General features: G+C 48.3%; 1 protein-coding gene across 1 annotated transcript in view; it reads left to right on the top strand.

Annotated features, from left to right (window-relative positions):
- BRS3 (bombesin receptor subtype 3) overlaps positions 1–13,305 on the top strand; it is a 203,679-nt gene that overhangs the window by 148,617 nt on the left and 41,757 nt on the right. The gene's annotated exons all lie outside the window — the stretch shown is intronic.

Genomic DNA, 13,305 nt, shown 5'->3' on the forward strand with positions numbered 1-13,305 from the left:
ATGGTCCGTCCCTATTTCCTTCCTGTTCGCTGTCCTTCTTTGCGGTATGGCGGTTGGGCTGTGTATGGGCGGGTTGGCCTTGATGGGCTTGGTTCCGTCTCTTGGCCTGTTGTCCATGACTGTTGCTGCTGGGAGACGTCCTTTGGGCGTCTCTCTGCCGGTCTAGTGGGGTGGGTGCTGTTTTCCTCAGTTTCCTCCACTCGTTACCGCATGTCTCTTGGTCTCCTGTGCTCCCCTTGCTCTTCTGCTGCTGGGGTTGCTGTTGGATGCTTGCTGCCTTGGTTTGCCTTCCCCGTGCCTCCTCGGCTGGTTGAGTTCTGTTGGTCGAGGCGGTGGGCTGGGGGTGCTTTCTTCCTGCCTCCTTGCGGTCCTTTCTCCTCCTCTGGAGTTTCGGCTTTGGAGTGGCCCTGGGTTCGGGTGGGCCTCCCCCATTTGGCTCTCTCGGGGGTTCTCCGGCCCTTCTTTCTTGCCGGGGGGGGGGTCCCCTGTTGCTTGGACTCCCCTGCTCTGCGGTTGTTCTGCCCCTGGTGGGGTGCGCTTGTGCCCTTGGTGTGGTGGCCGTTTCCCCTTTTTTTCTTTGGGATTGTGCGGTTCTTCCTTCCTGCCTGCGCCCTGGTCCTCTGTGTTCCTGGGTCGCCTCTGTTTTCTCCTGTGTGCCGTTGGCATGCCTCTTGGGTTGGCTTGACCTTGCGGCGTGGATTGTGTTTTTTCTTTCCTGTTCCCCTGGCCTGGGTGCTGTTTTGGGAGTTCGGGTTGGCCCTTGTCGGGCTCGTGTTTCTGGCCTTCTCCTGCCGCTGCGGTTCCCTGTGCTTTCTGGTTCCGGGGTTCTTGCTGCTTTGCTTTGCTGTTTCAATCTGGCATGCTGGTGCTTGTCCTTAGGTCTTGTACTCTGCGGCTGTGTTGCCCTGTGGCTTTGGCTTCTGGTCCTCCTGCTGCCTGGCCGTCCCTGTTGGGGTATCTTCCTGCGGGGCCGTGGCTCGCTTTCTGCGGCCTGCTGCCCTTTGGTTCCTGGCGTTCCTGTGGGTTCGGTCCTGGTGCGTGCCTGTCAGGTTCCTGCGGTTTTTCCGCTGCTGGTCGCTTCCTGCTCCCTCTAGGATGCCTTGCTTGGGCTCTGCTCGGGGCTTCTGGCTTTCGGCGGGTTCCTGTGTCCTCCCCTTGTTTCCTTGTCGGGGAGCTGTTGGGGCCTTCCTCTGTCCTGGTGGCGCCTTGTCCTTGTTCGGCTGTTGGCTCCGGGCCAGATGGGTTAAGCTCCTGTTGGGTCCTGTTGTTGGGGGATTTGCTTCTCCCCTTCTGCCTGGTGGGGTTTGGTTTCCTGTTGTGGTTTCCTTCTCCCCTCTTGTCTCTCTGGCTGGTTTGTGCTTTGGGGCTTTGCTTGGCTGGCCGCTCTTGCCTCCGGTGGTGGCTGGGTCGTGGCTCTGCCTTAGGTGGGCGCTTGTTCTTCATGTGCTTGGCTCCTGTGCCCCGCCCTGTTTGCCGGTCCTGGCTGGGCTGTGCCCTTTCCCTGCTGGTGGGTTTTTGGGTGTCGGTCTCCCCAGTTGTGTGGCCTCTCTGCTTCTTCCTTTCGCCCCTTGGTTCCTGCCCTTCTGTTGGTTCGACCGGGGTGTGTGCCTGTCTGGGTGCCGGCCTGCCTGCCTGCCTGCCTGCCTACGGTTTTTCGCTGTTGGGCGCTTCTTGCTCCCTTCGGGTGCTTTTGCTTGCCCTGTGCTCGGGGTGTCTGCCTTCTGGTGGTGCCCTCCCCCCCCCTCGGGTTTTCTGCGGGGGGAGTGGGTTTGTCGGGCCCTTCCTCTGTGCTGGTGGTCCTTGGCCTTTTTGGTGGTGTTGGCTCGGGGTTCTCCTCGCCTGCCGTCCTGTTTCCCTCCGGTGGTGGCTGGGATTTGTTGGTCGTCCTTGGCTTTTGCTTTGGGTGGCCTCTTGTTCTTGGGTTGTTCGGCTCTTGTGCCCTGCCCTGTTGGCCGTGCCTTTTCCCTGCTTGTGGGGTTGGGTGTCTGCCTTTCCTGGTGTGGCCGGGTTTCTGCTTCCCGCCCCTCTCGCTCTGCCTTGGGTTGCGGTGTGTATTTTGCTTTGGGTCTTGGGCTTTGTGGGCCTGGCGTTTGGCCTTGTGCCGCGTGGGCTGGTTTCGGCCTTTGCTCTCTTGGTAGTGCTGGGGTGTTCCTTCGCGCTCCCTTCTTGCGGGGTGCACCTTGGGCTTCTTGGGGCTCCTCTTCTTTGCTTTCGGTTAACGGGGTTTTTCCCCGTGTGCTCTGGGGGCCGGGGCACTGCCTCTGTGGTTTTGCCTCCCGGTCTCCGTTTTGGCGTCCCGTTCGCTTTCCGGTTGGGTCGCTGGTGCTCTTCCTTGGTGGTGTTGAGCTTTGTGCTGTGTGGCCCTTCTTTGCTTGGGGTCCTTTTTGGTCCCTGCTGGGGTCCTTTCCTGGCTGCTCCTTCTCTTGGGCTTTCTCGTGGTCCTGGGATGGTCTTCGGTCCTTTCCGGCTCCGCTCCCTTCGGTTGGATTTGGCGCTGGGTCCGTTTTGTGGGCTCTGGGCTCCCTCCCTCTGGTTCTGCTTTCTGGGGCGGTCTGGCTCTGGTTGGCTGTTGTGCTTTTCCTGGGCTCCTTCCTGGTTGGAGGTTCCTTTTTGGCTCTCCTTCTGGGTCCTGGTGGTCCGCTGTTGTGTGCCTCCTGGCTGGCTGGCCTGCCTCTTCTGCGGCTGGTTTCTTGGGGTTGGGCTGTGGGCCTTGTTGTTGGTCCTCTGCTTTTGGGGTTTCACCTTCGGTGGTTCCGTGGTGTCCCCCTTTTACCTCATGGGGGTCGGTTCCTCCTTTTCCGGTTCTGGGGTTTTGGTTTCCCTGGTTCCGTGTGGCCCTTTCTTGTCTTTCTTCGTTGTGCCCTTGGTTTTGCCGGGTCTGTTTTTTGTTGGGCTTTTTGCTCTCCCTGCCCTCTGTTATGGTGGTTGCTGTTTTTTTGTCCTGGTGCCTCCTGCTTTGGGGGTTTGCTCCGGTCTTGGTCGTTTCTGGAGCTCCGGGTTCTTCGCCCGGTTGGTTCTGCTGGGGTTGCCCTTTGGTCGGCCCTGCCCTGTGGCCTGGTTCCTTTGTGGTTCCTTGTTGCTGCCCTCTTTCGGTTCTGCTGGGGGCTTCCCCTGCTGTGTGAGGGTCGTCCTTCTGCTTTGTTCCTTCCTGGTCCTTCGGCTTCTCCGCCCTGTGCGGGCTGCTCTTTCTGCCCTTGTCCTTTGGGCTGGGTTGGCCTGTTGGTCTCTAGTTGTTTGGCGGCCTGGTGGAGCCTGGTTCCGGGGGCTTCGCCCTTGAGGGTTTATCGCGGGTTGGTTGCCCTTTCCTGGCTCCTTTCTCCGTTGGGTCACGCTCGCTTCTGCTGGCCTTCCTACTTCTGTGCCTCCCTTCCGGCTTGCCGGGTTGGTGGTTCTTGTTTTCGTGGCAGCCCCCTTCTGGCCTTTGGGGGTCTTGGTTCGGGTCTGTGGGGTTCTGTTTTCTGGTCTGGTGCCCTTGTTGTTGGTGGGGTTCCGGAAGGCCGGCTTCTCTGCTTTGGTATTCTCCATATTTTAAGGAATGGGACGAGGTCAGGAGGGACCTGGGGGTAATGTCCTATTACTTACCGGTAATCTTCATTACTCCTGGTCCCGTTGACCTCGTCCCATTCCTTACTTCCCTCCCTCCCTCCCTTGCGGCCGGCCTTCCTGTTGTTGGCTTGGTATTTCAGGCTGCATGCTGGGCTGGTACCGCTTATGTACTCCCAGTGGGAGGGAGCAGGTAGGGTATCCCAGCATGCTCCTTTCTTTTTTTCTGTCGTAGAGATGGTCATCTCCATATTTTAAGGAATGGGACGAGGTCAACGGGACCAGGAGTAATGAAGATTACCGGTAAGTAATAGGACATTATGTCTCATATATTTACTGTACTCTATTCTTGCATTTGCAATTGTCGATTAAATAAATATTAAAAAGAAAAGGAACAGGCTTTCAAGTCATGATACAAATGGCAGGATGGTCTTTTTGAATCGAAATATGACCAATGACATGAAGTCAAGGTCAGGAGATGGGGCTTCTTACAAATTAAATATGTTTTCTGTGCTTATACCAAAACACTTTGTACAGAGGACCACCTGGGAGTGCAGAATAAATGAAAAATGTCTGTTTTCCTACTGATGGTAGTCGATCACAGTGTGCAATACATTGCAACCACGAGAGCGAATAACTCATACATACCTAGCCATGCAACACATTTAGTGGCTTTTGTTAAAAACACAGCCGTATGTAAGCCCAGGTGATGTACCGTCGCTTCCGTCCAAGGTCGATAAAATAGAGATCAGGTTGTTTGATAACAAGATCCCTTATTATTTACATATGCAAATAGGCAAATAAGTTGTGTAACAATGGTTAGAGATCGTGAAAGTAATAGTAAAATGTTCTTTTGTTCTGTCAAAGGCATATTCTATCCTGAACAGTGTGCCCCACAGCTTTGCCCATTAGATTGTACAGCCCCCCTCTCTGTCCTCACTGTGAAAAAGCAAAGGATAATCTAAACACCCTGCAGCCACACCCCTTCTCTGATGACTTCCAGAGTAGCTCACGCTGTGTCCTGGGGTCAAAAACTGCTGTGATTAAATCTGTGCAGTGAAGGTTAAAGGTTCGCCTAGGTATCAGTTGATTGGTGAGAGGAGCGCTGTTTGGGTCAAATTCAGCCCCCCATGAGTACCAGTACTCACTTTGTTCTAGAAAAAGTGCTGGTACTCAACGGGAGAAAATTAAAAAGTGCAGGGATTCAATACCAGTGAGTACCAGCTAATTTAAAGCACTGGTTTCAAGGCTTGCTGCAGGGTATCCAAGGTTACAAGGCCTCACCACACAACCTGTTGCGCTGACTTCTGATGGGCTTTGGAGAAGTCCTGGAGTTCATATTGCTGTCTACCGTGCCGTGCCAAACCATCATCTTAGGTATTATGTACGCGATTCAAAATGAATTCCTGTGCTGTCACAGCCAGCTCTGGGATGAATGCTCCTCGTTGATCCTACTACAGATATAAATGAGTTAAAGATGTATGCAACATCAATTTTGCAAATGGAATCAAGGACCAGGTGAAACAGGAAGGCCGGTAGACAATCCCTGCGTAGGCAACTGGTAAAAATGGCTGTCCAGCATCCACAGTCAGTCACTGCCTCCACTGTCAGCCACCTCAGCCTGTGAGCTGACATTATTCATATGCAGTAAAGGGGGAGGAGTGCATATGGTATGGCACTTCAGCTCGCAGAGCCCAAATCTTTGTTGCTTTCTGTGTCAGAATGGGCCGTCGCTGTACATACATTATAGTCTAGTGGAATGAGGTAAAACATCAACATTAACCAGAAACTTGCTGTGGGATCTCAGGCCTCGGGTGCACAATGTCCAAAGCCATGCAGGGGGCCATTTCTGTCCCAAAAGTCTGCCTCGGAGGCTATTGCCTTAAACGTTTTCAGGTACTTAGGGCCTGATTTAGATCTTGGGAGATGGGTAACTCAGTCACAACAGTGACGGATATCCCGGCGACCGAAATATAAATCCCATTATATCCTATGGGATTTATATTTCAGCGGATGGGGTATCCATCACCATTGTGACGTTGAAACCCGTCTGGCGAGATCTAAATCAGACCCTTAGTAATTGCACTACAATGAAAGAAAGGATTCCTTCAGTAGCCTACATTATGTATACTGCGTGCAGCTTGTATATGTAATTCCATGTATGTTAGAGGAGGTCCTCTGCTGCTGCCTTAGACTGGGGACTTCCTCCAATTGTATTGTGGCATTCCCCATGCAGGTGAGTGGAACATTGCTTTCCCTTTCACTTGGGGGAAGGAAACAGCTGGGATGGGGACCAGATACTAGACTACTCTAGTTGTAATTTACATTTCGCACTCCAAGGCCCTTATTACGAGTTGCCTCTTAATTCTGATCAGCAGGACAACTGCAGATGTCTTAACTCTCACACTGAGATTTCTGCTTTTATTCCCGGGTTTCATTCTTGTTCATAATGAAGACTGACCAGTCAAATTGGATCCTGAACAACTTATTCCCCTGGCAATACCTCATTTCTCTGTGAACTCTAATGATCAAACTTGTAATAGACTAGATTTTCCCCACCCCTTGCGTTATCAGTACCCACAGTACCTGCAACTCCGGAGGTAAAATCTAGGCCATTTAATGGGTTTATAATGAAAGCCCAAATGGTGGATTTGAGAGGCGGCAAGGAAGGTCAGATGAACCATCCAAATGCACCTACACAGGTGATCCAGTGACAAACTGTAAACCCTGAGAAGAGTAGAGCCCCTTGCCAATTAGAACTCCATCTACACTGCATGGCCCAATAGTAGTAGAAGTAGTAGCCCAATAGTAGTGAATCCTTCTTCTTACTCCTAAGTGGGCGACTTGAGGACCTTCTCAAAGGATAGCAGTCCTCCAGCACATGTTATAGAGTAGTGGATGAGACAGTCCCAGGCTTAACAGGCCGACAGTACAGGTACACGCTCACAGAGATTCCAGAAGTGCTCCATGGGGAATTCTTCATATGAAATTGTACTCATGGTTGTAACATCCCAGAAACATTGTGACTATTTTGGTCATATATTTCAACTAACACTATCTTGTCTAATAGCAGTCCATTATTTTATTGGTATATTTGCAAAAATCTTCATTTTCATAGTGGCTCCATTAAACTTCATAATAAAGCTAACAACCATTGTGAGGCTGAAATTATTACAAAGTACTGTATGCAACCTTAAAACGTATTAATACATCAAAAATTGATGGTAGAAGGTATGCTCTGTGAATCCATATGAATCTTTATTCCTCCTTACCTAATAGTGAGCTATAATTTATAACAGCTATGTACTGCCAACAAAGATGTAATTATTAGTCTACCAATAACATAACTTAAGTAATAAGTGATTTCTAGTTCTTTTGAAGCTAAATCAGCGAAGTTTCTGCCATGTTGTGCAAGTTGCTTGTGGTTGCTTTGATAATTGTTAATTATTCACGTTATAGGCATAAAAATGAGTTGGGCACCCAAACAAAATATGAAAAAAGAAGGCGTGTGTGTAAGACTACTATCTGTAATAAATAGCCGTGTCATTATATTCTACATTGTTTTAGGGTTAAAGCAATCATATAACTTACAATTAAAATTGTCTCCAAGCTGAGACAACATATTTGTGTGAATCTCACACCTTACAAGCCAACTGTGAGTGTTGCATCTCCCCTGGACCTTAGGGGCGCGGTTCTCTAACCCCTGAGATGAATACATCCAGGAAGGGTCCACTTTCACTATTGCCGAATCAGGTTGCATGTGACCCTTTTCCTTTCATATTTCATGCTATCTCATCCTAACTTGGGACTGTCTGTAGTTTTGCCAATGTTGTGGTTCACAGACAACTTTGCTCTGATGAATGCCATGGCTCTCTGAGGTGATGTTGTGAGAGCAAAAACATGTTGACACCTTGAGTTACGACACTCAAGGATTTTTTATTCATTCCGTGAGCCATTCAACTGGTTTTTAATCATGTGCTAGGAAGGTAAAATATATGTGCCTTTCCATACCTTTCACGACACAATTTTAACAGCTTCAGGCTTCAGCTACCCTTGGAACAAAATAAATTCCCTTTTCATCATCAGTTTGACATCCTTTATTTACTATCTGGGGGCTCAGTCTCCATCTCGCAGGGTACAATTCCACAGCCAGGGTCAAACTAGATAATTACGTATGCCACACAAGTGTGTGTAGGTGAGAATTCAGCATCCGGTAAAAAAAAACTAACCCTTCACAGAGGAACCTATTTTTCCAAAAATAATTCCAAGACAAGGAACCGATCAGTCCTTTTCTGAGCAAAGGTATCATTATTCCGTACAGTTTGGGACACACCCTCTGCCTATTACCTCCCCTGACTCCCCTGAAGTGCTTGCATTAATAAAAAAGTCTACCATTAATATAACTAATATGAGTAATGTCTAATCCCTTTGAAGTTCAGTCAACAAAGTGTCTGGCTTGTTGTACGAGTTTTTTGGGGTTACTTTGTTAATCAGATAACTAGCAAATATGATTTCCCAACTGGTTGGATTGACCCTCTTGTGTTCCTGCAATCTATTAAATCATTGCTATTTTAATGTCGTTACGTTTATTTTAGCAAAATAACATTCAGGCAGAACGCTTGCGAATATTCGAAGACCCTGGCTTTTTTAGGTCTCGCGCAGCGAAGACCTTATGTCGCCCGTTTTCGGGAATGTGGACAGGAGAGGGTGCACGAGCGCAGAGCTGCTCAGTTTTGACCTCGTGAGCGCGCACGGCGCCGTGCCCCTCTCCTGCCTCATTCCCTTGCGCAAACACTCACTCACGCATGCGCACATACACACACTGCATACACACACACACGCGCACACGCGCACACGCACTTACACTTACACAGACACGCAGGCACCCAGACAGGCAACCCCCTCCTCCTCCCCCACAGTCACACACGCATACACACAGACTCCAAGACACACGCACGCTCACACACATACACAGCCCGCCGCCACGCGCGCGCCCACACATGCCCCCCCCCCGCCCTCGCAGGCCAGCCACAAAGCGAAGCCCCACTCACCGGCAGCAGGACTCTTCCTCCATTCTTCGGCACCGGGGCGCAGGGTAGGCTCCTGCCTGCTCCGGTGCTGCAACCAATCGCGGCTCTTCCGTGGGAGGCGGGGTAGGCTCCCGCCCTCCTACTGCCTGTTTCCGGTTGTCGCGCCGGCCTGCCTGACTTCCTGGTCGCAGGCCGGCAGAGTGACGGCGGTGATTTGCGGTATTTATTTATTTAGTTATTTATGCATTTTTATATAGCGCGGACTTTATTTAAGTAGTTGCCACCCCGTGCTGCAGTGGCGGCTGCACACACCACTTGCGGTATTGATGTTGGTTATGGGGTAACGGGTGAGTTGTGGTTGCATATGTGGCAGGTGGCTAAGTTTTATTAAAAATGTGTGGTGTATACGAGATCGTATTTGTGCTTTTCAGGAGTTTTATAGACTGGTGGTGCACTTTTTGTAAGCAGCGCGGCACAAGCGGCATTCTCCGCTGCTAGAATTTGTCAAGCCGTGGCTTTCTCTTCTCTGGCAAGGCTCGCCAAATTACGTTTTTAGATGCTCGGGCTGCTCTCTGGCCAGCTTCAAGATGGCGGGAGCGGGGCAGCGTGAGTCGTATAGCAGCACCTGGCTTGCTTCCTGGTCTGTGTTGCGGTCTGCTGCGGCTGTGGGCGCGCTCCTTCTGCCCGCAGTAAAAGTTCTCCGGGACTTTCACCGTCATGGTGTCCAAAAGGGCACTGCTCATCCTGGCCAAGTAGGCACTAGGGGATCACATGCGCCGCAAACATAAGTTTAAGCCTTCTAGTTTATTTCCTGGGTTGAAACGGAGTTGATGTATAAACATGTACACCAGTTGGTTGACTCGGTTGTTTTCTGTTAGTAACAAAGACATCACTGTAGCACAATACAGGATATGTGTGTGTTTAGGGTCATGTGATTCTTTCTTTTGCTCACATCCATTCATTTGAATGCTTGTGTGGAACAACTTTGAGCATGGAGCGCGTCTCGCCTTCATGCCTTCTATCTCTGGTTTACCCTTGGTGCCTTAAGTTTTGTGTAGCAGACCAGACATTCTGCTATTGGTAAGGTCTAGTAGCGCTCGTGGAGTCTGTACACGGCTCCATCGCAGTCGTGAGAATCTGATTGGTTTTGAAAGTTCTGTCAGGAAGTATGGCAGAGGTTGCCATGTACTGGCCTCTCTGAGTCGTGTTGGCTGAGTGTTAGAAGAGTTGTTCTTTTTTGTATGTGGCTTGGGCAAGAATCTTGTCGTGCAGTGTATGGTCTGTACATAAACAAGTTTTGTTGACATATTATATGGTATTAAAGGTTACATTAATGTATTATGTTATAAAGTGAATCTATTAAAAAGTAAGGAGTCATTCTATACATCAAAAGAGAAGAGTAATGCTTGATTATTAATAGGGTTTTGTTGAGCGCATTCTACCCGGAGGCCTCGTAGCGCTATATTGTTTGAGTCAGGAAGATCACAGAGCCAGATTAGGTGAAGAGGAGCGTTTTCAGTTCCTTACGGAACTTCAGTAGATTAGGCTCGCCCCGGAGAGTGTCAGGCAGGGAGTTCCAGGCCTTAGCGGCATTCCAAGAGAAGGAGCGTCCTCCCCATCTTGCCCGATTAATTCTATTAACGGTAGCCAGGAAGGCTGAGCTGGATCTCAAGCTACGTTTAGGGAGGTAAGGGTTTGCAAAGGAGCAAACCATGGCTGGGCCAGTTTTCCACATAGCTTTGTGCATAATGCACATAGATTTAAACACGACTCTGGCTTTGATGGGCAGCCAATGCAGTTTCCTGAGTGCGGCTGTGCCTGAGTCTCGCCGGCCCAGGTTGAGAAGAAGGCGAGCCGCTGCATTCTGGGTAATCTGCAGTCTTCTGGTAGTGGAACTAGGGGCTCCTAGGTACAATGAGTTTCCATAGTCCAGACGGGACAGGATAATGGCCTGCACCATAATCCTTCGTGCCTGGAAGGGAAGAAGAGGCAACACCTTCCTGAGCATACGCATTAGGCCAAAACAGATGGCAGATAAAGTGGTGGCTTGTTGCTTAAAATCCAACTTTGTGTCCAACCACATACCTAAGCTCTTTATTTGGGTTTTGGGTTGGGGTGGGGTCCCCATATTAGGGGGCCACTCTAGCGAGGAGCTCGGGGTTGGTGAGTTACCCAGAAACATAAGCTCCGTCTTCTCACCGTTGAGCTTTAGGTGTGAGAGGGTCATCCAGTGACTTATTGCTGCCAGACAATTCATAAGATTAGGGGGAGAGGTGTTTAGCTGGTTCATGGATACCACAAGTTGTGTGTCGTCGGCATAGGTTACTATATCTAGGCCGAACGAACGCACGATGTCCGCCAGAGGTTGAAGGTATACATTAAATAGGGTAGGGCTCAGAGACGAGCCCTGTGGTACACCTTGCTCAAGGGGCCAAGTTTTTGAGCGGGCGTCGTTCTCGACTACCTCGAAGGAACGTTCCTCCAAAAAAGATTGAAGCCATATTATGGCCTTCCCTGAAATTCCTATATGACGCAAGCGGTCAAGGAGGATGCTAGTATTGACGGTATCGAAGGCGGCACTGAGATCTAGCAACATAATTGCTACAGTGCCGCCTTGATCCATCTGTTTCCTAGCCAGCTCCGTCACAGTCAGCAGGGCCGTTTCTGTGCCTAATTTAGGGCGGAAGCCTGCTTGGGAGTCGTGGAGCAGGAGGTTATGTTCCAGGTATTGGGTAACAGAGGCATTAATATGTTTTTCCAGCAATTTGCTGATCCAGGGGAGGAGCGAGATAGGGCGATAATTGGCCAAGTTATTGGGGTCCAAGGTGGGTTTTTTTAAGAGTGCTTTGACTTGGGCACGTTTCCATGCTGTTGGGACTGTGCTTGTGGCAATGGAGGAGTTTAAGATTTTAAGGATTATAGGACTGATGGTCTCCTTGATTTTAAGTAGGTGAAAAGGGGGTGCCGGGTCAATGGGTGAGCCAGATTTAACTTTTTGCATGAGAGTGTCTAATAGCTCCTCGTTGAGTAGAGGGAACTCATTCAACGTGCAAGACACCAGCTGTGTTGAAGTAAGGTTTTTGGCTGGTTCAAATGTGGCAATGATATTCTGGATTTTATTATAAAAGTATTCTGCCTGACTATCACAGCGTAGTTGGATTTTGCTGGGGTCAGGAGAAGTAGTGGGGGTGTCTATGAGGGATTTAGCAATTTTAAAAATTTCCCTGGATGAATTTGAGGCGCTAGCAATTAAACTTTCAAAATACACGGCTTTTGAATTGCTTATTTCTGTTTTATATTTTTTAATTGCTTCTTGGTAGCTAAGTTTGTCCAAATTATTATGGGAAACTCGCCATATGCGTTCCAGTTTCCTACAGCCTCTTTTCAGCTCTTTAAGTTGAGGGGTGTACCATGGGGAGTTCTTTGATTTGGTTTTTCCTTTGAGGATTTTCAAAGGTGCCACCGAGTCAAGAGCTGTGCACAGCCAGTTAGTATAGGTATCATAAAGTAGTGTGGGATCGGTTCCCATTTGGGAGGGAGCTGGAGATAAAGATTCGATAAAGATGAAGTCCTTTGCCTGTCGCATTACATTGGCGCTGGTGTTTTCACAGTAATGCTTTTAATGTTGTTAATATTGAATTGTGCACAATTTTTTAGCTTGGAAAAAGACCCCAGTAGATGAAACACTTTGGCTTTGGCTCCGATCGGATTTTAAACATTGATGAGAAGATTGAACAAGCATTTGCAATGCAATAGGTCTTGCATTTAAGCGAGTTTGAGCTATTGGCATTGTAAATTACAATGCTTTTTATATATGTTTTGGCTTTTAAAACATAAATAAAAGGCATTGTCATCCACACTGTAAATAGCTTAAACTCTCGCAAATGCGAGACCTATTGCATTGCAAATGCTTGTTAATTAGATTTTGCAAGTTGTGCATATTTAATGTCACAATTGTAAGCATGATATTTTTTCCAAGAGTCATCTAACAACCTTTAATGGGAATTAGCTGTTTGTTCATTTAGAAACAAACATAAGCACCAATCTTTAAATAAACATGTATTTATGTAAGATGTCACTGTGCACGTCCTCTCTCCTTCCCACACTTAAGCTACCAGTGCTTCCCCTTCCTTTAGAAGGAGTCTTCACGACTTTTCCAGCAGCCTGTTAGCGATATGGCTTTCTTCTTATAAGCAGCATTGTAGACTAGGCAGACGAGATACAGACAAATACAAACATTTGTGTTAAAGTATTAAAACAGTATTTATATTAATGCATGTATTGTCTACTGAAATATGGTACTGTCATTTGCACATCATATCCCTTTGTGCTTTAGTGCTTGTTATTCTGCATTTTCCCACAAATCATTGTCACCCGATAGTACGTTCATATGTCTTGTTTAATTTAATATATTTTGATAGAAAAACATGTTTTTAAAAGATTTAAAGTTCAAAGTGTGTTTAATTATGTCATTCAGAATGTAGGGTTTTAGTAAAGGACACATTTTCCTATTCTAAGAAGAACATGATTTCTTTAGAATCGAGAGGTTTCTTGAAGCCAATCTGCAAAGTTCATATAACAATGAATCTAGATTGCAACTGAATGTTTAGGTTTGTTTAGCTTATACGAACAGGATGCGGAAATGGTGAATTGCAGAAATGTCAATCAGGGCCATCAATATCTAATTAATATTAGAGATCAGTTATGTGGAGGGAAGTAAATCAGAACGATC

Source organism: Lissotriton helveticus, chromosome 4_1 (genome assembly GCF_964261635.1).
Source record: "Lissotriton helveticus chromosome 4_1, aLisHel1.1, whole genome shotgun sequence".
Lineage (NCBI taxonomy): Eukaryota > Metazoa > Chordata > Amphibia > Caudata > Salamandridae > Lissotriton > Lissotriton helveticus.